At 42.1% G+C, this 24,244-nt stretch overlaps 1 long non-coding RNA gene and 1 pseudogene across 1 annotated transcript; one reads left to right on the top strand and one right to left on the bottom strand.

Annotated features, from left to right (window-relative positions):
• Positions 1-10,195: 10,195 nt before the first annotated feature.
• LOC124093274 (uncharacterized) lies at positions 10,196-23,748 on the bottom strand. Its single transcript, XR_006851897.2, has 2 exons — positions 23,417-23,748; positions 10,196-11,684 (listed from the first exon to the last, which is right to left on the bottom strand). It is a non-coding gene; the product is annotated as an uncharacterized LOC124093274 (long non-coding RNA).
• Positions 12,657-16,640, top strand: LOC124093273 (olfactory receptor 10V1-like; annotated as a pseudogene).
• Positions 23,749-24,244: the final 496 nt, after the last annotated feature.

Genomic DNA, 24,244 nt, shown 5'->3' with positions numbered 1-24,244 from the left:
TGATATATCATATTTCACACTTTGATTCAAGTGGGTTATGAACTCCCATCAATTATTAATCTTGAATCTTAATTTATCTTTCACAAAGATGTTCTAGGGGACGCACTAGAGTTTAACAGTTTTATAGATTCTGATTTTTGATCTTTACTCTGGAAATAATGTGTGTCCATGTTCATCTCTGACTATCACTCTGCTTCTCAAATTCTCTGCATGTGTGCTTCTCCTCCTCCTCCTCCTCCTCCTTCTCCTCCTCCTCCTTCTCCTCCTCCTCCTCCTCCTTCCCCTTCCTTTTTCCTTCTCCTCATTCTTCTTTCTCTGTCTCATAATACATCTCATGGGCCTATCCTTTCTCCTGATGAGTGTGCCTGACATGGCAATGTTGCTTTGGTAATGGAGCCTCTGTGGGTAGCAGAAAGAGCGTGTGGTTTGGTCTGGATTCAGGTCTGCCAGAGTTAATTCTGGGATGACACTGACTAAAGTGCGAGGCAGGGAAAGGAGTCCCTACCATGGCTCTGTGTGGCCTGAATAGAACGATGCTTGTTGTTTGAGTCTTATTTGCCTCCCAACATGGACGGCTTAACAACATTTCCTAAGGTGGGGCAAGATCATTCATTCTTCCACCTACTGGTATTTAGTGATCTATTCTTTCAGCAAGGTTTGGCAAAGCAGCAATCATGTATTTATTGGACTCCACTCTGTATTATGTACCATGTACCCAGGTGGGATGAGTGGAGCAGGAAGTGGGGACATAAGCCAGTAGCAACCCTGTTTAAAGGAATTAGAGGTCTGGAGGAGTTTGTGGACTCAGCGCTCAATTACCAATAATAAATTTTGTGATGCCACAGAGGAGAGACAGGGCATTGAGGTGATTTTGATGGTGGGAGGCTGTATCTGATCAGTGCCGTCACAGGTCTCCAAGCCTCTGGACTTGCACAGAGGAGAGGGAAGGGCATTCTGCAGAAGGGAACTGGAAGGACACAGAAATAGGAAATTCTCTCCCTGGGTCTCTAATTCTTTATCTGTTAAAGTATAAAAAATATGGTGCCAGTGAAGGGAACAATTAAGAATTTGAAAAGAAAACCTACAGAATGGGGAATATCCTTGCAAGTTACTCTTCTTACAGAGTATTATGACCTAGGATATATATATATATATATAACAAAAAAACATAACACCCAAACCCCAAAATAACCTATTTATTTATGAGCAAAGGAACTAAAAGAGAAGATTTAGAGAAATGGTACTATAGATGCTCCTCAACTTAAAACGTGTTTGCATCACAATAAACCCATTGAAGTTGAAAATATCACAGTTGAAAATGCTGAAATACACCTAACGTACAAAACAGCATCTATTAGCAACAGTACATTGTAGAGCTGCGGTGGGTTACCCTCTGGGTCATGTGGCTAGCTCAGAGCTGAGGCTTGCTGCTGCTGCCCATCTTTCTCAGAGAGTGCTGTATTGCACATCAGTGGCCCCAGAAAAGATCAAAATTCAAAACTAGAAGTAGGGTGTCTCCCAGATGCATGGAGCTCTAGCATTCCTCATGCAATCATAAAATTGTAAGTGGAGCCATGGTTAAGTGGGGATCATCTATAGATAGGATAAAACTTTTGTTTCCAAATGAAATGAGTCTGTTGTTATAGAAACCAGACTGTAACAGTCAACATGTAAGCCATTTGAAAATGCAGCCCTTTAGATTCTGGTCTTCTTCCCCTTGCTGAACAGAAATCCTTTCATATATATTTAAGGGTTCAAAGAAAGATAGTAAAAATGTAATGATTTGCTGATTTTCTTTTTCATGGCAGGGATTGAACCTAGAGTGTCCTACATGTTAAATACACACTTTACCACTAAGTGATTCTCCCAGCCCTCATGTTTTTGTTTTTTTTTTTTTTGTAATGAAATTCTGCACTCACTACTCTGATCTATCCTCTTAGCAAGGAAAACAAGGATCTTTGTGGATGCACAACATTTACTGCAGCATCTCTCTGTTTACTGTTCCTAGAGAAGAGAGAAGTGGGTTTTGGTTAAGGCTTCATCTGTCAACACCAAGACAGGCTGATCCTGCCCAGGCCACAGGGACTCAGCACATACATGCCTACTGTGCACAATGTGGTCTGCAGACGAACTTGGGAGAACCAGGTTGAAATGCTGGGGTCAGTCAGAAGCATACAGTGAGCCAGTGGACAATGTGGAGATAGCATCCTGGGAGAACAATGGTGCATTGTTCTAGAAACATCCTCACGTTCTCCTTGGGCACCATCACTTTCTCTTGCAAACTCATTAGAACCTGGTTCTAGAAGATGGACCAGAAGATGACTGTAGGTTGGTGCCACCTGCTAAAGAGTCAGTAGATTTTTCTTCCTGAAGCTATAAAACATGATGTCGCAGTCCGGCTGCAGCAAAATAACCGGGGGGGGGGGGGGGTTACGAACAACTTGTGTACGTTGATACAGCAGGAGTGGGAGCCTTTTATTGTAGGACAACAGAGGTATTTATCCATTCCACACAACTTATCTTAATTAGCATAAACTAGATACAGCAGTCAACCAATAAGAAATCTCCACACTTAATGGCTCGCTGGTGTTACTTCACAAACCACTCCCTCTGGCATTTTGCCAGGCACCATCCAGACTTGTTTACAGACTCTAACAAAATGATATTTACCTAGCACCTATAACTTATGAGGCATATGAAATTCAGTGAAAAATCATAATCAGGGGTGTGGGAAAAAGAAGAGAGAAAGAAATGGATAGAAAGAGGGAGGGGAAATGGAAGTGGTAGGAGAAAACTGAAGACCTTAAAGAGAAAGGTTAAAAACATTTTGTTTGGATGAAATCAGTAAAATACTGCATGTTACTGCAACTGGTGTCACTCAGAGGAGACTTGGTCTTGCTGTAGTGAAAACGTTCTAGAGTCCATATAAATGGAGTCCCAACTCAAGCCCATCAGCTGCTATACGTAGCATCTTACAGCTCTGGGAATGACCATCAGTCTGCTAACAAACCATCTGAAAACCCATCCACAGTTTCTTTGTAATGTGTGAACGTGTGGACCAGCAGTTTGCAACTACTACTCTAGGGCAATACAACCATTGTTTCTGGTCTTTCTACATGGACACCTGACTACCTGTATTTTCCTGAAGTATGTTCCAGATCAGGATACACATAATTAGACACTCATATGGCTGGTAACTATTTCTTCAGTAAAAGGGCTGTGTTTTTCTTTCAAGATGACTCTGACAAACTGCCAAGTTCTCACACACACACACACACACACACACACACATATATACACACACCCTGAAGGCCTTCTCTTCAACAAAGATTCCAGAGTTTTCAGTAAGTAAATATACTGAAATTGAGTTTTAGGTGATAGATGAATGAGCATTTCAACATTTTTTTTGTAGTTATATAAAAGTGACTGATAAAGATATATGACTAGTACAAGAATTATACACATTACCATGTCATATAAAGTGAGTGAGCTGAATTTAAGTCAATAAACATATTAGGTAAATGTATATCCATTACTCAGATGAAATATAAATCATGAAGTTTGTTTATGGATAATCAAAGTTTTGGTACTGAGGATTGAACTCAGGGACACTCTGCCACTGAGCCACACCCCAGCCCTATTTTGTATTTTATTTAGAGACAGGGTCTCACTGAGCTGCTTAGCACCTTGCGGTTGCTGAGGCTGGCTTTGAACTCAAGATCCTCCTGCCTCAGCCCCCGAAGCAGCTGGGATTACAGGTGTGTGCCACCTGTAATCCCAAGTCCAGCTGGAAAAATTTATTTTGTCTGTTTTAGACCATCCTTGGCCAGAATCAATATCAGCAGTTTGCCTACCTTGCTGAGGCTGGCTTTGAACTTGCGATCCTCCTGCCTCAGCCCCCCAAGCAGCTGGGATTACCGGTGTGTGCTACCATGCCCAGCTGGAAAAAATTATTTTGTCCATTTTAGACAATCCTTGGCCAGAATCAATATCAGCAGTTTGCCTATGCACTGCTGGGGAGTGAGCTGGGGAGGCAGCTCGGTGGTAGAGGGCAGGCTTAGGATGTGCAAGGCTCTAGACGCTCTCCCCAGTGATTTTTCCTTGCCAAACAAAATTCCCCACAAATAACCAAACCTAAATCACTTCATTTATAAGGGATGTGGTTGGGTTTGGAACAACATTTGGTGAATGAATAAAGGAGTACAATCAATGAATACTGGAGATATGCCCTGTGCTCAGCATCACACGAGGAGCTTTGATGCAATACCTGTCTGGACCAGTCACTCAGGACCCCTCCTACTAGGGGTGGAAGAAGAGATGCACAGTAAAAACCCCAGAGAGTGATGACTGCTGTAATTGGGATAGCAGAAAACCACCATGAAGCATGAAGTATGGAGTGATTTTTCCTTTCTAGAGGTAAGTGGGAGAAGTAAGGTATCAGAGTAAGGCTTCATCAAACAGGTGGCAGCTAAAATTTGGAGGATTATAAGGATTTGCCTAGGTACAAAACTTAGTCTTTACTTGAATAAATTAAGATGCCTATCTTAGCTCGGTTCTTTGATGCCCACCTGTAACTGCAGCTACTTGAGAGGCTGAGACAGGAGGATTGTCTATTTGAGGTCAGCCTCAGCAACTTAGCAAGAACTTGTCTTAAAATAAAAAATAGAAAGGACTCCTCTGACAGAGGATTAATGTCTAGAATATATAAAGAGTGCAAAAAACTTTATAACAAAAAATCAAATAACCCAATTAAAACATGGGCAAATGAATTCAACAGACACTTCTCAAAAGAAGAAATACAAATGGAAAAAAATACATGAAAAAATGTTCAGCATCATTAGCAATTAAGGCAAATGTAAATCAAAACTACACTGAGATTTCATCTCACCCTATTCAGAATGGCAGTCATCAAGGATACAAGAAATAATAAATGCTGTAGAGGATGTGGAGAAAAAGGAACACTTGGTGGGACTGTAAATTAGTACAACCACTGTGGAAATCAATATGGAGGCTCCTCAAAAGACTAGGTATGGAACCACCATAGGACTCAGCTATACCTCTCCTCAGTATTTACCCTGAAGAATTAAAGTCCCCATAGTACAATGATACATGCCTACCCATGTTTACAGCTGCACAATTCACAATAGCCAAACTATGGAACCAGCCTAGGTATCCATCAATGGATGAATAAAGAAAATGTGGTGTATATGCACAATGGAGTTTTATTTAGCCATAAAGAAAAATGAAATCATGGCATTTACAGGAAAATGGATGGAACTAGAGACCATCATGTTAATCAAAATAAGTCAAACTTAGAAGGCTAAGGATCCTATATTTTCTCTTATGTGCAGAAGCTAGAGGGGATAAAAGAAAACAAAGTTGGGGTGGATCTCCTAAAAATCAAAGGGGGATCAGTAGCAGAAAGAGACCAAGAGGTGGGAGGGGAGGAAAGAGGGCGGAAGTGCTGGGGAGTGATACTGGACAAATTGTATTGCTATATTGTGTGGGTGTACAAATATGTAGCAACAAAGCCCCTCAACATGTACAACTATAATGCACCAATAAAAATGTTGAAAAAAATTGAAAGAACTTGGGATACAGTTCAGTGATAAAGTCCCCTGTGCTCAATCCCCAGTGCCAAAATAAATAAATAAATAAATAGTATCTTGTTAACTTCAGTTAAACTTGGAGAATAAAATTTTAAGCAATGATTAAAATACAGCTACAGCTAGTAACAATGAAAACAGCTTAGAATATCATGTCCCCTTGTGTTCAAAGTCCTACTGGGGATGGTCCAGTTGAAAGCCAAGTCAGCCTCCTGGGACTTGGTGGAGTCGGAGTGGGCAGGGAATTCACAGCAAGGAGATGCAGGGTGAGGCCCAGAGTTCCCAGCCTGCAGGTCCCCAGGTCTGGCCCTCTTCCCTTGTGCAGAGGCCGCAGGGAAGGGGTGACTGTGTCTAAACGTGTGCTGTTCCCAGGGAAGGGGGTTTCTCAGAGAGTCAGCTCCAGGGTTCCCTAGATGGTAAGAAGATGATCACAGCTCGGGCTTTGCTCAGTCTCAGGTAAGATGTGGCTGCAGCCCCTGTGGGCAGGAGGGAGGAAAGGCATGAGGAAGACCTGCCAGTGGAGTGCTGTGTGCTCTGGAGCCTGGGGCATGGCCTGGGATGCTACCACCTGGGGATTCCTGATCCTGGGAGGGGCTCCTGGCACTGAGTCCCACAGGGAGTGGGGCAGCAGGTTAGCTCTGGAGCCAGTGAGGTGTCACTATTTATGCCAATGATACTCACACTAGCAGACGTTCCCCCTGCTGAGGATGAGGACAGCTCTGTCTCCCTGGAAAGGTGACCAGTTTTCTAGGTTGCCTGTGGGTAGTGAGAAAGGAGTGTCTTATAGGAAGAATATTTGTTTTGTTGGAACCACCAGAAAATACTCTGTGATCGTCTCAATTTCTAAGTTACACACCCAGTGCACACATAGTAGTAGATGCTCAATAAGCATTCCCCAGATGACTGAATGTATGAACAACTGTACTGTTTTCCCCTCTTGAGGGAAGGAAGAAGGAAAGGAGAAATGGGAAGGTCCTTCTGGGAAAAGAAGGGCTCTCTGCACAGATGTTGGTCAAGTCTTTGCGGGTAATTCTGGAACCACAAAAGTGACTAATTAGAGGATGTCACCTTCCTGAGGCCTGACATTTCCTGGGTAAGAAGAGACCTGGAGTTGACCAACCCAAGTATCAAGCAAGTGCACAGCAGCAGAGGCAGCTTAGGTGCACAGGGAAGGGACCGCTGGCTGCATCAGAAGTTCCCAGCATTGTCACTTTTATCCACTGAGGAGAACTCAGAGGAGGAGCACGCTTGAGAGTGGACAGTGGGGAGAGTTCTCACTCACTCATCAATGCCTTGGATGAAGACCAAAAAGGCAAGAAGAACTTTTTTTTTTGTTTAATATATTTATTATGCTTTGAATGCTACTAAAAACAGAATACCTTGCACTAAAGCTTGAGTCACAATGAGATCAACATTAACTGCACAGGATAAAAGGCAAAAGTTAAATAGAAACGGAGATACTGGAGCTGAGCATAAAGCTGTGTTGGGCTTCCCAGCAGCTAAGGCAAAAAGGGAAGCAGGGACTGTGTATCATGCCTGGTCAGGTGGGATGACATTTGTGTGTCCATTCAGAGAGAAGAATGTGTGTTTCTGGGGTGGAGAGTGTGTTGAGAACTCTGCACTCTTCAAATAATTCAGACATATTCCACACAGAGAGCCTTCTCCCTCATTTTGAATGTTGTGTGAAACCTCATTGCTGTTCTAAAGAAACTTGGTAGAATGTTTGAGGGATGTGCTTTCTTGGAGCTATGGTGCAATGCACTGATTTAACTTTGGGAAACATGTTCATTAAATCAACAGACCCAATGGGAAGAAAACTGCTATTTGCTAGAATAAAGGTTTAGAATTCTTTACAAGATTGGAAGGATCTGGAATAGTAAGCTAAACGTTAAGGGTTCATTGTAAGGAGAAGTAAAGGTAAAGAAAAAAGTTAGAAGGGAAGGGAAAGGGAAAATAGGAAGAAACAAGACCACAACTACAATCTTATCCAAGGCCAAGATCAACTTGTATCCATAAATAAATACAAATATCAAAATTATCTAGATTTAGTTTGCTCATGGATGGCTTGATTGCCAACTACAGGGACTCTGTGGCCATATCTAGGTGTTAAATCTGACTCCAACTATAACAGCTTGTACACCTGGTGGTGTATATATTGCACTAGCCTAGGCTCTCAATGGGAATCGTAAGCCAATGACGTTTTCATAATTTCAATAATAAATACGTTCCTGACAAGAAATTAAAAAAGAAAAACAGGGAAAAGCATGAAGACAATCAAAATCTCATTTTTCTCTCAAAAGCGTTATAATTTTAAATATTTATTTTAGTTTTTTTTTTAGGTGGACACCATATCTTTATTTTTACGTGGTGCTGAGGATTGAACCCAGTGCCTCATGCATGCTAGGCGAGCATGCTACCACTTGAGCCACATCCCCAACCAAAAAAAGCATTATAATTTTAATTATCATTTCAATGGTAATATAATAATCGATGATATGAATACTTGATTATTTCCCTTTAGAAAATGTTGAACAGTACTGCACATATCCTTTATATATTTGGTTTCACGTTTCAGATTCTTTCTTTTTTTGGGGGAGCGTGGTTGGGTACTGGGGATTGAACTCAGGGGCACTTGACCACGGAGCCACAACCTCAGCCCTATTTTGTATTTTCTTTAGAGAGAATCTCACTGAGCTGCTTAGCACCTCGCGGTTGCTGAGGCAGGCTTTGAACTGGCGATCCGCCTGCCTCAACCTCCTGAGCCCTGGGATTACAGGCGTGTGCCATTGCGCCCAATTCCAGATTATTCCTTTAGAATAACTTCTCTAATGTGGAGTGGATATTCAGTGCATTTAACATTTTAAAACTATTCCAGAAAATTGCTGATTTTCTCTTGAGAAGGGAGATGCCCCACTGGTATCAGAGCTCTAAAATGGTCTTTTCCACTTTGAAAGGACTGAATGTGAGTCACTGGTCCTATCAGTCTCACTTAGTAGAACCTAAAATTACTACATATTAATTACATAGGACGGTGGGTTTCATTGTGGCATACGTGTGTCCATAAAAACATAATCTGATCAATTTCACTTCCTAACACCTCAACGCCCCCCTTCCACCCTCCTGGTCCCCTCCTCTACTCTCATGTCTTCTCTTTACTTTCATGGAACCCCTTTTCCTTTATTTCTTTATTCTGTCTTTCCCATGTGAGTGAAAACACAATAATTTTCTTAGTCTGACTTAATTTACTCAAAAGTATGGTCTCTAGTTTCATCCATTTTCCTGAAAATGGTGAATTTTTTTCTTCTTATATAATAATTTTTTATTCTTTTTTTTTTAATATTTATTTTTTAGTTTTTGGCGGACACAACATCTTTGTTTGTATGTGGTGCTGAGGATCGAACCCGGGCCGCACGCATGCCAGGCGAGCGCGCTACCGCTTGAGCCACATCCCCAGCCCCAATAATTTTTTATTCTTGGCTGAATAAAACTCCACTGTGTATTTAGACCTCATGTTCTTTATCCATTCATCTGCTGATGGACACCTAGGCTGACTCTGCAAACCAGCTATTGTGGATTGTGCTGTACTAAGTAAATGTGGGTATGCATGTACCTCTAAAATAAGCTGACTTCAGTTCTTTTGGATAAACGCCAAGGAGTGGTATAGCTGGATCATGTGGTACATCTATTTTTAGCTTTTTGAGGAACTTTATACTGATTTCCAAGATGGTATTAATTTATATAAATGTTCCTTTCACCCTCATTCTTGCCAGCATTTATTGGTGTTTGTATCTTTGGTGATGATCATTCTAAGTGGAATGAGATGGAATTTTAGTGTAGCTTTGATTTGCATTTCCTTAGTGGCTAAAGATATTGGACAATTTTTTTTCATATAATTGTTGGCCATTTGTATTTCTTTTGAGAAGTGTCTGTTGAGTTCATTTGCCCACTTATTTGTTTTTTTTTAAATTTTGAGTTTTTTTTTTTAAACTCTATATTCTGACAGTTTATCTTTGTGCATGTCAGAGCATGATTTTATAATTCTAGCCACTGTTTTCAGTCCTGGGTATCAATGAGGGTGAAGTGAAGTCAGAGGCTGCCTGAAGGGAGCCTGGAGACCATGGAGGTCACAGTAATGAACACTGAGCATAGGAGTGAATGCAGCTCTGAAGGAGCAGTAAGGGTCCTATTAGAGGCAACAGTTCTCTTTCTAGTCCTTGAATTTGCTCTTCATATTTAACTCATGGAGGTCAAATATTAGGGGTTAAGGGCACGCTGGGTTTCCTTACTTACTTCTACACACATGCATGAGAGAGATAGAGATAGAGATAGAGATAGATAGAGAGAGAGAGAGAGAGAGAGAGAGAGAGAGAGAGAGAGATCGAGATCCTGCTATTACTCCCAGGAAGGCAATTTCAACAATAAAGGAACAATGTACTCTTAGAAACTTCCAGATCGAAATTGACCATCCATGAAGGAGCCTATGTTCTAAAACCTTCTGTGTTATCAGACAATAGCACAGAGGTAGAAGCATTTAGAAAAGGAAAGGAAAATATTTACTTGCAAATTAGGCAAGAGTCAAACACTAGAAGGACTGGCTTGCTGGACACAAAAGTATAGCAAGTGTTTAATGGAAAAACTGCAACCAGCAGAAATACTGTTTGCCTCATTCTGAAAGGCAACAATGCCCTTATGTGATTATCCTGTGCACACAGGTTCTGCAGACATCCACATGGAAAAAAATAAACAAAGGTGCATTCTACTGGAGGTGATTGTTTTGGTTTGCTGGGTGACCTCAGAAGCAAAGTCCAAAGTAGTATTTCCCCTTCTACGTGCAAAGTGTTTTATGACTGAATGTTTGCCTTCCCCTCCTTTAATCATATGTAAAAATTGTAGCCCTCCAATGAGACGGATGTAGGAAGTGGGGCCTAAGGGAAGTAATCAGGTTCAGACCAGGTCATGAGCATGAATGTCCCATGAAGGGGTTAGTGTCCTCATAGAAGCGGAAGAAGCACCACAGCTTCCTCTTCTTGCCATATAAGGACATAGTGAGGAGGCAGCCAGTGCTTGGGGACCACCCTTCCAAAGGGCAGAGCTGGGCAGAGAATGGATCTGGGGGTAACTGTCGCATAACCAGCAAAACCTTCCTTTGGTGAATCACCAACAGGAACAGCAACCTCTCCAAATTTGGGGAATAGGGTGTCTAGAGGGTAGAATAGCATCTCAGAGCCAAGGACTGAGGAATTTTCAGGAAAAGGGAGCGCCACTAGGTATATATGCAACAGATTATTGGATTCAGGAACTTGGAAGTCCTTGGTGGTCTTCTTTAAAGTGGTCTAGGGAGCTGGAGGGGTGAGGTGCAAGCTCACGGCCCATGATGAAGGAAGGACAGCAGATGTCCATTCTGGGAGGAGCCAGGAGGATGACAAAACCCTGAAGGCAGTTTCTTTATACTGGGGGAGCTGAGGGTGCTCTAGAGTGGGGGGCAGAGGTAGGTGTTGGAGCTTGAGCAGTGGATCTGTGGAGCAAGACCCCAGAGGACCCAGCAGGAGACTGAGGCCAGTATTTAGGCCAAGGAGGAGGGACACTCCCACTGAGGCAGGTGGGAGTGTGTGATGGGCAGCCGGGTCGGCAGAGACCGCTGCAGGCCCAGAGCTGGTGAGCATGAAGGAGAGCTGCCTCGGGGGCTTCTGTTCCTTCTTTGTGTGTGTGAAGTTGGAGCCGGAGCATGAGGGAAGGGGGCGGGTAGAAGAGAAGGGCAACGAGGTGAGGGACTAGCCTTGGTGAGGACTGGAAAGAGGGGCTGACTCGGGGGCTTGGGGAGGGTGCTGGGGTTGAGAATGCCAATCTCTGCTGTGGCACCAGGGGACAGAGTTTCGTGGTCTTTTTCAGTCATGATCAGTTAGGATTAGAGACAGGGGACATTACAGCAGGTGTTAGGGCTGAGGGAAGTCCAAGGAACTAAAAATGGTGGGCACTGGTAGAAGACTAGTGGAAGAGATGTCGGATGTCTTGGTGAGAAGGGATGAGGATATCATCCAAAGGAGACTTCTTTGGGGAAGCTGGAAGCATCAAGGTGATCTGGAAGAGGGGAAAGAAGAGTGGTTTTCAGGATTACTAGCATTCATCAGAGTTTGAAAGGGGTCAGGCACGTACATTCTACTGACAATGTCAAGTGGTGTCTTACTGTCATCTTTACAGATGAATTCAGTGAAAAAGAAAGCTTCAAAGGGCTGCCCAAGGTCATAGAATTGGCCAATTAGATCAGGAATTAGAACCTAGATTCTCCAACCCCAATAGTGTGACCAGAGAAAAGGTTTCAAGGAAACAGAGGGACTGTGGCTTAGGAGTGGTATACTATGGTTTAGGATATACAATAGCCGAAAGTAGAAACGCTACATTGTCCATGAACTGATAAGTGTATATACAAAATGCAGCATATACAGACAATGGAATATAATTCAGCCATAAAAATGACATAATTTTAATATGTACTAAGACATGGATGTACCTAGAAAGCATTATGCACACTCAAAAGAGCCAGTCAGAGAAGGACATAAATCATCTGATTTCACTTACACGAGGTACCCAGAATGGGAATGTGCACAGAGACAGAAATAGAAGTAGAGATGAGTAAGGGGGTGGGAGAAGGGCATAATGGGGTTATAGTATAACGGGCACAGAATTTTGGATGGTGAGGAGAAGAAGAGGCCATGGTTGTATGACATTGTCACTTAATACAATGGGACTGTACACCTACAAATCCCTAATGTGATAATCATGTTATATTTCTATTGTTATTATATATAATCCCGATACAAAGGTGAATCATCCAGACATAGTTCAGGAGTCAAGTACTTCTGGGTGATGACAACAGAAAAGCTATATAGGAGAGTTACTAATTTCAGATTGGTTGTAAAGACAGTCAGACCTGTGATCCAGGATGGTGAGGCCGAGACTTGGGTGAATCATGCAGCAGTAGCTTCTGTCCTGACATTGATCTGTCCTCAGGGGCAGCGCCTGGGCTATCAGCAGGCCCAATGCAGAGGACACATGGAGGAAGCAAACCAAACTGGGATGATCCACTTCCACTTCCGCCCCTTCTCCCGACTCCCCGAGGTGCAGGTGCTGATTTTCTTTTTTTTTTTTTTAATTTTTTATTGTTGGCTGTTCAAAACATTACATAGTTCTTGATATATCATATTTCACAATTTGATTCAAGTGGGTTATGAGCTCCCATTTTTACCCCATATACAGATTGCAGAATCACATCAGTTACACATCCATTGATTTACATATTGCCATACTAGTGTCTGTTGTGTTCTGCTGCCTTTCCTATCCTCTACTATCCCCCCTCCCCTCCCCTCCCCTCCCCTCCCCTCTTCTCTCTCTGCTCCCTCTACTGACATTCGTTTGTCCCCCTTATATTATTTTTCCCCTTCCCCTCACTTCCTCTTGTATGTACTTTTGTATAACTCTGAGGGTCTCCTTCCATTTCCATGCATTTTCCCTTCTCTCTCCCTTTCCCTCCCACCTCTCATCCCTGTTTAATGTTAATCTTCTTCTCATGCTCTTCGACCCTACTCTGTTCTTAGTTACTCTCCTTATATCAAAGAAGACATTTGGCATTTGTTTTTTAGGGATTGGTTAGCTTCACTTAGCATAATCTGCTCTAATGCCATCCATTTCCCTGTAAATTCTATGATTTTGTCATTTTTTAATGCAGAGTAATACTCCATTGTGTATAAATGCCACATTTTTTTTATCCATTCATCCATTGAAGGGCATCTAGGTTGGTTCCACAGTCTAGCTATTGTGAATTGTGCTGCTATGAACATCGATGTAGCAGTGTCCCTGTAGCATGCTCTTTTTAGGTCTTTAGGGAATAGACCGAGAAGGGGAATAGCTGGGTCAAATGGTGGCTCCATTCCCAGCTTTCCAAGAAATCTCCATACTGCTTTCCAAATTGGCTGCACCAATTTGCAGTCCCACCAGCAATGTACAAGTGTACCCTTTTCCCCACATCCTCTCCAGCACTTGTTGTTGTTTGACTTCATAATGGCTGCCAATCTAACTGGAGTGAGATGGTATCTTAGGGTGGTTTTGATTTGCATTTCTCTGACTGCTAGAGATGGTGAGCATTTTTTCATGTACTTGTTGATTGATTGTATGTCCTCCTCTGAGAAGTGTCTGTTCAGGTCCTTGGCCCATTTGTTGATTGGGTTGTTTGTTCTCTTATTGTCTAATTTTTTGAGTTCTTTGTATACTCTGGATATTAGGGCTCTATCTGAAGTGTGAGGAGTAAAGATTTGTTCCCAGGATGTAGGCTCTCTATTTACCTCTCTTATTGTATCTTTTGCTGAGAAAAAACTTTTTAGTTTGAGTAAGTCCCATTTGTTGATTCTAGTTATTAACTTTTGTGCTATGGGTGTCCTATTGAGGAATTTGGAGCCCGACCCCACAGTATGTAGATCGTAGCCAACTTTTTCTTCTATCAGACGGCGTGTCTCTGATTTGATATCAAGCTCCTTGATCCATTTTGAATTAACTTTTGTGCATGGCGAGAGAAAGGGATTCAGTTTCATTTTGTTGCATATGGATTTCCAGTTTTCCCAGCACCATTTGTTGAAGATGCTATCCTTCCTCCATTGCATGCTTTTAGCCCCTTTATCAAATATAAGGTAGTTGTAGTTTTGTGGATTGGTTTCTGTGTCCTCTATTCTGTACCATTGGTCCACCCACCTGTTTTGGTACCAGTACCATGCTGTTTTTGTTACTATTGCTCTGTAGTATAGTTTGAAGTCTGGTATCGCTATACCGCCTGATTCACACTTCCTGCTTAGCATTGTTTTTGCTATTCTGGGTCTTTTGTTTTTCCATATGAATTTCATGATTGCTTTCTCTATTTCTACAAGAAATGCCGTTGGGATTTTGATTGGCATTGCATTAAACCTATAGAGAACTTTTGGTAATATCGCCATTTTGATGATGTTAGTTCTGCCTATCCATGAACAGGGTATATTTTTCCATCTTCTAAGATCTTCTTCTATTTCTCTCTTTAGGGTTCTGTAGTTTTCATTGTATAAGTCTTTCACCTCTTTTGTTAGGTTTATTCCCAAGTATTTTATTTTTTTTGAAGATATTGTGAATGGAGTGGTTGTCCTCATTTCCATTTCAGAGGATTTGTCGCTGATTTACAGGAATGCCTTTGATTTATGCGTGTTGATTTTATATCCTGCCACTTTGCTGAATTCATTTATTAGCTCTAATAGTTTCTTTGTAGACCCTTTTGGGTCTGCTAGGTATAGAATCATGTCATCTGCAAATAGTGATAATTTAAGTTCTTCTTTTCCTATTTTGATGCCTTTAATTTCTTTCGTCTGTCTAATTGCTCTGGCCAGTGTTTCGAGAACTATGTTGAACAGAAGTGGTGAGAGAGGGCATCCCTGTCTTGTTCCAGATTTTAGAGGGAATGCCTTCAATTTTTCTCCATTCAGAATGATGCTAGCCTGAGGCTTAGCATAGATTGCTTTTACAATATTGAGGAATGTTCCTGTTATCCCTAGTTTTTCTAGAGTTTTGAACATAAAGGGATGCTGTACTTTGTCGAATGCTTTTTCCGCATCTATCGAGATGATCATATGATTCTTATTTTTAAGTCTATTGATGTGGTGAATAACATTTATTGATTTCCGTATATTGAACCAGCCTTGCATCCCAGGGATGAATCCTACTTGATCATGGTGCACAATTTTTTTGATAAGTTTTTGTATCCGAGTGGCCAGAATTTTATTGAGGATTTTTGCATCTGGGTTCATTAGAGATATTGGTCTGTAGTTTTCTTTCTTTGAAGTGTCTTTGTCTGGTTTAGGTATCAGGGTGATGTTGGCCTCGTAGAATGAATTTGGAAGTTCTCCCTCTTTTTCTATTTCCCGAAGTAGCTTGAAAAGTATTGGTATTAGTTCCTCTTTAAAGGTTTTGTAAAACTCTGCTGTATACCCATCTGGTCCTGGGCTTTTCTTAGTTGGTAGTCTTTTGATGGTTTCTTCTATTTCCTCAATTGATATTGGTCTGTTTTGGTTGTCTATATCCTCCTGACTCAATCTGGGCAGATCATATGACTTAAGAAATTTATCTATGCCTTCACTATCTTCTAATTTATTGGAGTATAAGGATTTTCGTGACCTTTCTCGGGATGTACCTGGTCAGCATCACTGGCAACCTCTCCATTTTCCTCACCATCTGGATGAACCGCTGTCTCCACACCCCCATGTACTTCTTCCTGGCAAACCTGGCAGCTCTGGAGGTCTTCTACTCCTCCACCATCGCCCCTCAGACCCTGGCCAGCGTCCTGTCCACAGAGAGCACCCTCATCTCCCTGCCAGGCTGCGGCACCCAGATGTTCTTCTTCATCTTCCTGGGCAGCGCGGACTGCATTCTGCTGGCCGTCATGGCCTATGACCGGTTTGTGGCCATCTGTCACCCTCTGCGCTACACCCTCATCATGAGCTGGCGCGTGTGTGTGCAGCTGGCCGTGGGGTCCCTCGTGCTGGGGTTCGCCTTGGCCCTGCAGCTGACTGTGCTCATCTTCCGGCTGCCCTTCTGCAGCAGCAAGGAGATCAGCCTGTTCTACTGCGACGTCCTCCCTGTCATGAGGCTGGCCTGTGCCGACACCCACGTCCACGAGGTCACCCTGTTTGCGGTCAGTGTCATTGTGCTCACCATCCCCTCCCTGCTCATCACCCTGTCCTATGTCTTCATTGTGGCTGCCATCCTGAAGATGCGCTGTGCAGAGGGGAGGCACAAGGCCTTCTCCACCTGCTCCTCCCACCTGATTGTGGTCCTCCTGCAGTTGGGTGCACAAGTGTCATCTACCTGTGCCCCAGCTCCAGGTACTCTCCAGACAGGGGCCAGGTGGTGTCTGTGGTTTACACATTTGTCACCCCTGTGCTGAACCCCTTGATCTACAGCATGAGGAGCAGGGAGCTTAAGGAGGCTTTGAAGAGAGCAATGATGAGGTTCCTTGTGCTCTAGCACAGCGAGCACTCTGACTGTTCCTCCACAACACCCCCCAGGGAAGACCACAAGTTGACTGCAAGAGGAGGAGATGGGGGCTGACAGGGCAGTGGTTTCATACTGTTAGGCTTCCTGATTGCAGTACTTTGAAATATCTTTTTTATTTTTTTGTCGTCCTCAGTTTCTTCATATCCAGAATGAGGACTAATAACCCCACAGTATGTAGCTATGTTGAAGAATCCCCAGATACATTAAGTGAAAATACTTCATGACTTTTAAAGGGAGAGATTGCCGTGAATGTGGTTATTAGCATCCCATGTCTAGCCCTACCTTGGACTTATCTTCATATCCAGTTATTAGGTTGTCAACAATCTCAAACGCTGTACATCCTGGGAGGGATGTACAACCAGCAATAAGATGCAAATCACACTGGGAACATTGTAGCCCCTTTCTCTTGATGTGGCATAAACTCTGAACTGTTAAAAAATATTAATTTTCACCCAATTTATTTTCCAGGGAACGATGCTGGGGAAAGCTCTGGAATTTCAGTGCTAGCAGTTTCACTTTGCTTCTTTTAATCCTGGAGCCAAGCTGCTCATCCCTATCTCTAACTCTGTTAGTCGCCCTTTGGATGCTGTCCTCTGGGCTGTTCAGTACCATCTCTAGTCTCTTTCTCTCATATTCCATATTCTCCTTTCTTTTTGTTTCTCCCTAGCTATGTATGCACAATAGGATAAATTTGTTTTATTAACTGAACCTCTCTGGGGGTAGAAGAAGGGAAATACTGATTCAAATAGATTCACATAGAGCAAAGATAATTTTTGAAGAGAAACAGACTGGACACATTGAGGAGGGAGAGGAGCTCTTTGGTGTGTCTCTTTATGGGGTGGTAGTCATTTACCAGATGACCACTTGTCTCAAGACAACAGTGTCAGAACACAGATGTATCAGAACATCTTTTTCATAGTTATGGGGCATGCATTCCTTCCCCTACTCTTTGATGATTTTTTTTTTCATGCAACAAGGCAGTAACCGACTGTTTATTGCTCTCTACAATATACTATGCATCCACTTGTGGCAAGTAGAGCAGGAAATGGAAAGGTAAGTAAGAAGCAGCTTCTGTCTCAAAGCAAATCTAATGTGATTGAAGAACTCAAGGGACAGTTACACCAAGGGTCAAGTAATACACTACTTTGAGACTTCAGAAGAGGGACAGGAGGGAGAAACGGCAATAATGGTGGGAGGTGGTGTTTGAACTGCATCATGACAAGTTTCTAGATCTCTGGAGTAGGAAATGCATTTCTGAAGGAGGGAACTGGCAGGGCACAAGGATGGGAAATCATCTCCCTGGGTCTCTGTTTCCTTATCTGGAAAAGTATAAAAAATGTGCTGCAACATTTTATTTTTTGTAACAGGTTCATAAGCTTGATCAATAAAAAACAATGACCAGAATTCATTTTACATGGAACTGAAATTTTGCTTTCTTCCTTTGATAGACACGAACCCTAAAGGATCTCCTTTTGTTTCATTTGTAGTCATTTGCTGCTTCTTTTAAGGTCTTAATATATACTTATATATACTTAATATATAATATACTCTGCTAGGACACTAGTTCTTTGGCTATTAGGTTTTTAGGTGGAATAAATGTTATGTGTTCAACTAGTGTGAAGGACATTGTGCTGATCAAACTACTATTAGGGGTTTGCTGCAGGTTTTCTCAGAGACTGCAGCATGAAAACCTGAGTCATGACTCTCAAAGATGAAGGATGAGAGGTGGGCTCAGTGGCACAGGCCTGTAATCCCAGCAGCTCAGGTAGCTGAGGCAGGAGGATCATGAGTTCAAAGCCAGCCTCAGCAAAAGGGAGACACTAGTGATACCCTGTCTCTAAATAAAATACCAAATAGGGCTGGGGATGTTGCTCAGTGGTCTAGTGCCCGGGAGTTCAATCTCTGGTACCAAAAAAAAAAAAAAAAAAAAAAAAAAAAAAATGAAGGATGCATTTCACCTTATTTTTTAACTTTCTTTGAGTGCCTTTTTAAGTGTATTATCCTGTTGAAACCTCTTATGAAAAGTGCTTTAGTAGCTGCTGTTGACTTTTCAATACTAAGAAGGTTATTTCATACTTGATTGAAGTATTACAGGCATTTCTCAATTCCTCATGTTCTTTGAGAAAGTAGTGCAGTTATAATGGGTTAGTTAGTGTGGTCTATTCCAGGGATTGAATAAGGGAAGTGATGATTTCCAACTGTTCACACATTTGTCTTCAAAAAACCCCATGAGATGTGTATGACTATTATCTTTGCTTACAGATGAGGAACATGAGGCCTAGGAAAGTTAAGTAAATCCAAGATCACAGAGCAAGTAATAATAGAACTGTGATTTGACCTGGGCAGTTTGGTCCCACAGCCTGGGCACGCAATCACGAGCTCTCATGGCATGCTATAAGTACCTTATGTGAGCTTGGAAAAACCATCTTATTTCTCCATACTTAATTTAGTTCACAATAAAATGGGGACAACATCCACTCTACCTCACCCCCAAGTTATTGGGAGATACCAAGAGAACTAAAAGTAAAGTAAAAGATTCAGCATAGCTATTCAAATTTCCAAGTTGAGAAGTACTCACACTATGTGACTTACCCTTTTAATTAGTAAAATTATCCCAGTGCCTCTTTCCTGTGCTTCATTACGATTATCCTGCTAGTCTTGACATCTATTCAAAGTGCTATAAGAAACAATCTTGTCTTCAGCAGGTCAGAAATAACTATAGGCTTTTTGTTCAGAGTCTTCCTCACCAAGTCTTCACATTTTCCCTACCAACCTCTTTGGTGTAGTACTTTGTGGCTTTATGGATGCAGGGTCTGAGGATTTTATGTAAAAACACAAAGCAAATTGTGGCACAAATAATTTACATTGAAATTCATAGACACAGACCTATAGTATATGATGTTTTATGTAAGGGAAACATCTGAACAACATGATATAAAACATCTTTGTCAATAAAGCATATTATTTTAAATCTAGAATTCAATTCAGCAACACCAAATTCATCCTTTAAGTTGTGTGGAGTTGCAATTGCATTTGGTTTTAAGAGCCAGAATCCAGGAAGGGTTTTTCTTTCCTCCTTAGGGAGAGGGGAAGGATCCCCAGACCTATTTCATGAGAGCTATGGAGGAAAAATATCCAGTTGTTACTCACAGGCAGTTCACGGTCAATCTAGAGAAATGGTTATGTGAAAAACTAGGTTCAAGACAACATAAGATTTTTTTTTTTTTAAAAGAGACTTGAACAAGTTGGGAGGTTGTGTACAGAGACAAGTATGGAAACCACCTGGGTAAAATGCAGAGAGCCTCTGTCTTGGAGGAGTAGGAATTTGTCAGACTTGACGTGGAAGAAGGACATAAGAGGCAGAGAGAAGTGGGACCTCATGGAAGGATGAGTTAGGTTAAGAGAAGAGGTGATGGTTTGCTGAGGCTGATGGTGGAGCTGTGTGTCTGGGGTGACCTTATGCAAGGCCTTGGCCAAATTGGGCAAGACCTTGAATGCAATTCCAAGAAGAGTATGGACTCTCTCTTGGTAATGAGAACACAATGGTTTTTAATATGAAAGATGAGAACCACATTTTAAGAAGTTTCATTTAATAAGTTTAGTAAACATTTACTGAGTGTCTAGTACGTTTTGGTCCTCTGTTCAGGTCAGATTCCACATCAGTGAACAAGAAAGACAAGTTGCTCTCCTGTGGACACAAGTGGCCAGGTTATTATCCAATATGGAAGGGTGCAATGGAGGAATCTAGGGTGCCAGAGAAGCACATTCGAGGGACACCTAACTTCCTCCTGGGGAGTAAGGTGTTTTTTTCTTTAGAGCATTCTACTCTGAGGTCTGGGGACTGGGTTGGAGTTGTCCAGGTTAGATATGGGGGAGAAGAGAGCTCTAAGAGGTGAAGTTGCAAAACTCTGGCATTCATTTGGGATTTGAACTATGTCAGGCAGCCACTGAATTGGCTCCTGGTCTTCATGCCCTTGTATGATCCCCTTGCCTTGAGTGTGTGCTGAAGCTAGTGACTCAGTTCTAATAATAGAATGCAGCATAAGTAATGGAATGTCATATCTGAGAGTAGGTCTCAACAACTCTGGGGCTTTTCTTTCTTTCTCTTTATCCCTCTTACTTTCCTACTCTGGTAGAAAGAAGCTAGCTGCCATGTTGTGAGCTGCTCTATGGAGAGGACCATGTAGCAAGGAACTGAGGGACTCCTCCAACCAATCACCAGCAAGGCCTTCTGTCCAACAGCACTTAAGGAACTGAATTCTGCCAACAACCATATGAATAACCTTGGAAACAGGTCCTTGACCTTGAGGCTGAGCCATCCTGCCAAGCTGGACCTGGATTTCTCAATTGCAGAAAATATGAGATAATAAATGTTTGTTGTTTTAAACAGCTAGGTTTTAGAGCAAATTCTTAGGTAGCATCTGACAACTAATACAAACTGTAAGAAGGAGGAGACTGTCAATCAGGAGGTTTATTCTTCCTCTCTACAGTGGGGAAGAGAAAGGACCTTCTTCTTCAATTCTCCAGCTCCCTTTATCTCTTTCTACTCAGCACCAAACCCTGCAGACACTGCCTCAGGACACCCCAGACAGAAATGGTCTCACCTGTCTCACAGCAGCTGTGGCTGTACAGGTAGGGTTAGGTTCAGTCCTTTTCTTCAGTGGGAAAGACATTGGCTCAGCAGGAAGAGAAGAGAGGAAAGTGGAGTCCCCAAACTCAAGAGGCTCTCTTGGGTTTGTTTGTAAATGTGAAATTAAATATTGATGGTTTATGAATCAAAATGCAAACACTTGAATTAATCCTGACTATTTTTTTTTTCCAGTGGGGAAACAGCTGCACTAAGACCCAGTAGGTGGGAGACCAAGTACCATCATAGGGCAGAAAAATACAAATACATCCAAGAGAGGGAGCTCCTACTGAGCACTCCCTACTCCAAGATCCTGTGGACCAGCTGGGTGCACTATCAGTCTTCCTGACCGGTCCGTGGACCCCTTCCTCCATCCCTTGTCCCACAGTTACTTGACTTTTTTTTTTTTTTTTTTTGGTACTGGGGATTGAGCTCAGGGCCTTGCACATGCTAGCTAAGTGATCTACCACTGAGCTATATCCCAACCCTGGGCCCTCTCCATTTTGTAAAAACTTGAGACAGGGTCTTGCCAAGTTGCTCAGGCTGGCCTCAAACTTGAGAGAGACTTGGGAGACCTCCAGTCTCATTCTCCCAAATAGCTGGGACTACAAGCCTGAGCCACTTTGTCCAGAATTACTTTTTTTTTCAGTTTCTTGCACAGACAGTGGAATGGAATCCACACTTCTGCCTGAAAGAACAAGTATTAATATAAAATTAACAACTTAGAATTCATGCCTAGCAGGAGTTGTAGGGAAGGGTCCAAGTTTTTGATAACTACCTTCCAATAGAATGCCATAAAAAAAAAAAAAAAAAAAAACATGTGCCAATGGGCTTCTCTCTCTGGGTTTCTGGATTTTAATTGCAGTTAAGAGGGCTCTTTGTGGTATTTTCAATGTTTAAAAACTTTCAGAGAAATATAGACATATTTGCTATAGCCACATAGAGTGACCAAAAAGATTGTTTTTACCCCCCATCATGGAAACATTCTTTTATAAGAAGCCAAGCTTCTTATTATAGAGTCTTGTTATATGGTATATATATATTTTCTGGGGATATGGCATTTTTTTAAAATGAGAGATTTATAAATAAAAATAATGATCATATGACAGTCTTGACTTTGAACAGTTGGGAATTATTAGTTTTGGTCAGTACCCTAATTTGACAGAGGAGAAAATAAGCTGTGTGATGTCAAGTGACAGCTATTTCGTGGTAACTCAGGCCTCCTGGTCATGTGCCTGGGAATTGTGCTCCTCTCCTATAGCAACTCTCCCTTCATGGAAAGACCATCATGTGATTGAATTTCTTAAGTGTTTGCACAAAGGCCAGGAGCAAGAAATAATGGAAGTTACAGGGAGAGAAATTTTTGTTCAGTATAACAAAGAATTTTACATATAATTAGTGTTAGGTAACACCATGGAAGGTGTTACCTTGGGAGTGTCTGCAAGAACTGGAAAAATTAAAATGCCCTCCCCCCAAAAGATTATTGAGTGTTCTATGGCATGTATCCTGTGATGGACTTATCTAATGCACTTTTCTGGGTTATTTGATTTTTATAATGGTACATGCCTTGAATGGTTATGTAGCTATTTTCCAATTCTGTAAGTTAAAAATATGGATAGTAATGCAAATGATTCTTGTCCATAGATATGCAAATAAATTTTATCAGGCAGAAGTACAACTGATCCCCCACCACAGAGACAGTTATGCCTTTATTATTATATTCATTTCAGCTTCCCTACTGCCTGTGTATCTGTTTTTTGAGTTCTCCTCTACACAAGTTTAAGTCCTTATTGGTTCCTTCATTAATTAATGAACTAAATAAAATATTTGCGTGTTCATTTTATATTTGTACAAGAGCCATGATTTCACTCTTTTGAAAGCAATTATGTTTTAACAAGAGGCCTTGAATGTGTTATGGTGGAGGATGCATGGCCACTTCTTGGTTCCTGCTATGGAATGGAATCCTTACTCTTGACCACTATGGTCCTTTTCAAACTTCCAGTGTAGAGTTCTTCATCTCTCTGTCTCCTGTAGGAGACCCAATTTTCCGCAAGTGCAGGAACCTTGCTATCCCCACTAACAAAAATCAAAGGAAGGAGGTGTTGTATTGTGATGTACTCACCTTTTCCTTTTATGACCACCAGGGGGCATGGAAGTCTTCGTGGTAAACAAGACTCCACCTAAAGAGCGCTGGAGGCAGAAGAATATTTGCTGGACGTCGTGGAGAGGATTAGAGCTTTGAACCGCAGGGCTAGTTCAAACAGCCCAACCCCTGTCATACAGACTATCTTTATGGCAGTCGATGAAGTCAGCGTGAAGCATGCATGTCGCAGAAGAGGGCAAAGTCCTGTTAGAATTGCAAAAATATTTATAACCTTTTAAACTGAATGCATAGAGAACTTCTTTCCCTAAGTTGAGAATTACATCTTTGGTTCCTTAGTCCCATTTACTGAGTTCTCTTCTGCTCAGTTTGTCATTGGTCTTCCGTTCCCACCCCCCCCCCCCGCCCCCCAAAAAATAGCGAAGGGAAGAGAGGGAGAGGGAAGAGAAGGGATAAGGAGGGAGGGGAAATTAGAACAGGTCCATCTTTTCATAAAACACCCGGGAACCTCTACACTTGGTAGGAAACGAGTAGACTTGTAGATATTCACAAGTAGACCAAGTAGATATTAAACTGCCAAATAGATATTATCTCTGACTTTACAGATATGGAAACGGATCCTCCTGAGAAACAGAGCTTTCCCAAAGGTATACAAATTATTAAAGGCAGGTGTCAGACCTCAACTACTAACAGCGTAAAAACCCAAACTCCTGGCCGCAGCCTCCCCCTCCCCACCTCATCTCTAGTTATTCCTCTGGGACACCCCGGGACACCCCTTCCAGCCCGGGCCGCGCTGCTTCTGGTGCTTGGAATGCCCTTCCTCCAGGGGGAATATCTCTTGAGTGTCAT

This window comes from Marmota monax, unplaced genomic scaffold, assembly GCF_021218885.2.
Source record: "Marmota monax isolate L192 unplaced genomic scaffold, Marmota_monax_Labrador192_F-V1.1 WCK01_AAM20220418_F8-fsc00038, whole genome shotgun sequence".
Lineage (NCBI taxonomy): Eukaryota > Metazoa > Chordata > Mammalia > Rodentia > Sciuridae > Marmota > Marmota monax.
The sequence above is the reverse complement of the archived record's forward strand: the minus strand, read 5'-3'. Positions and strand labels throughout refer to the sequence as shown.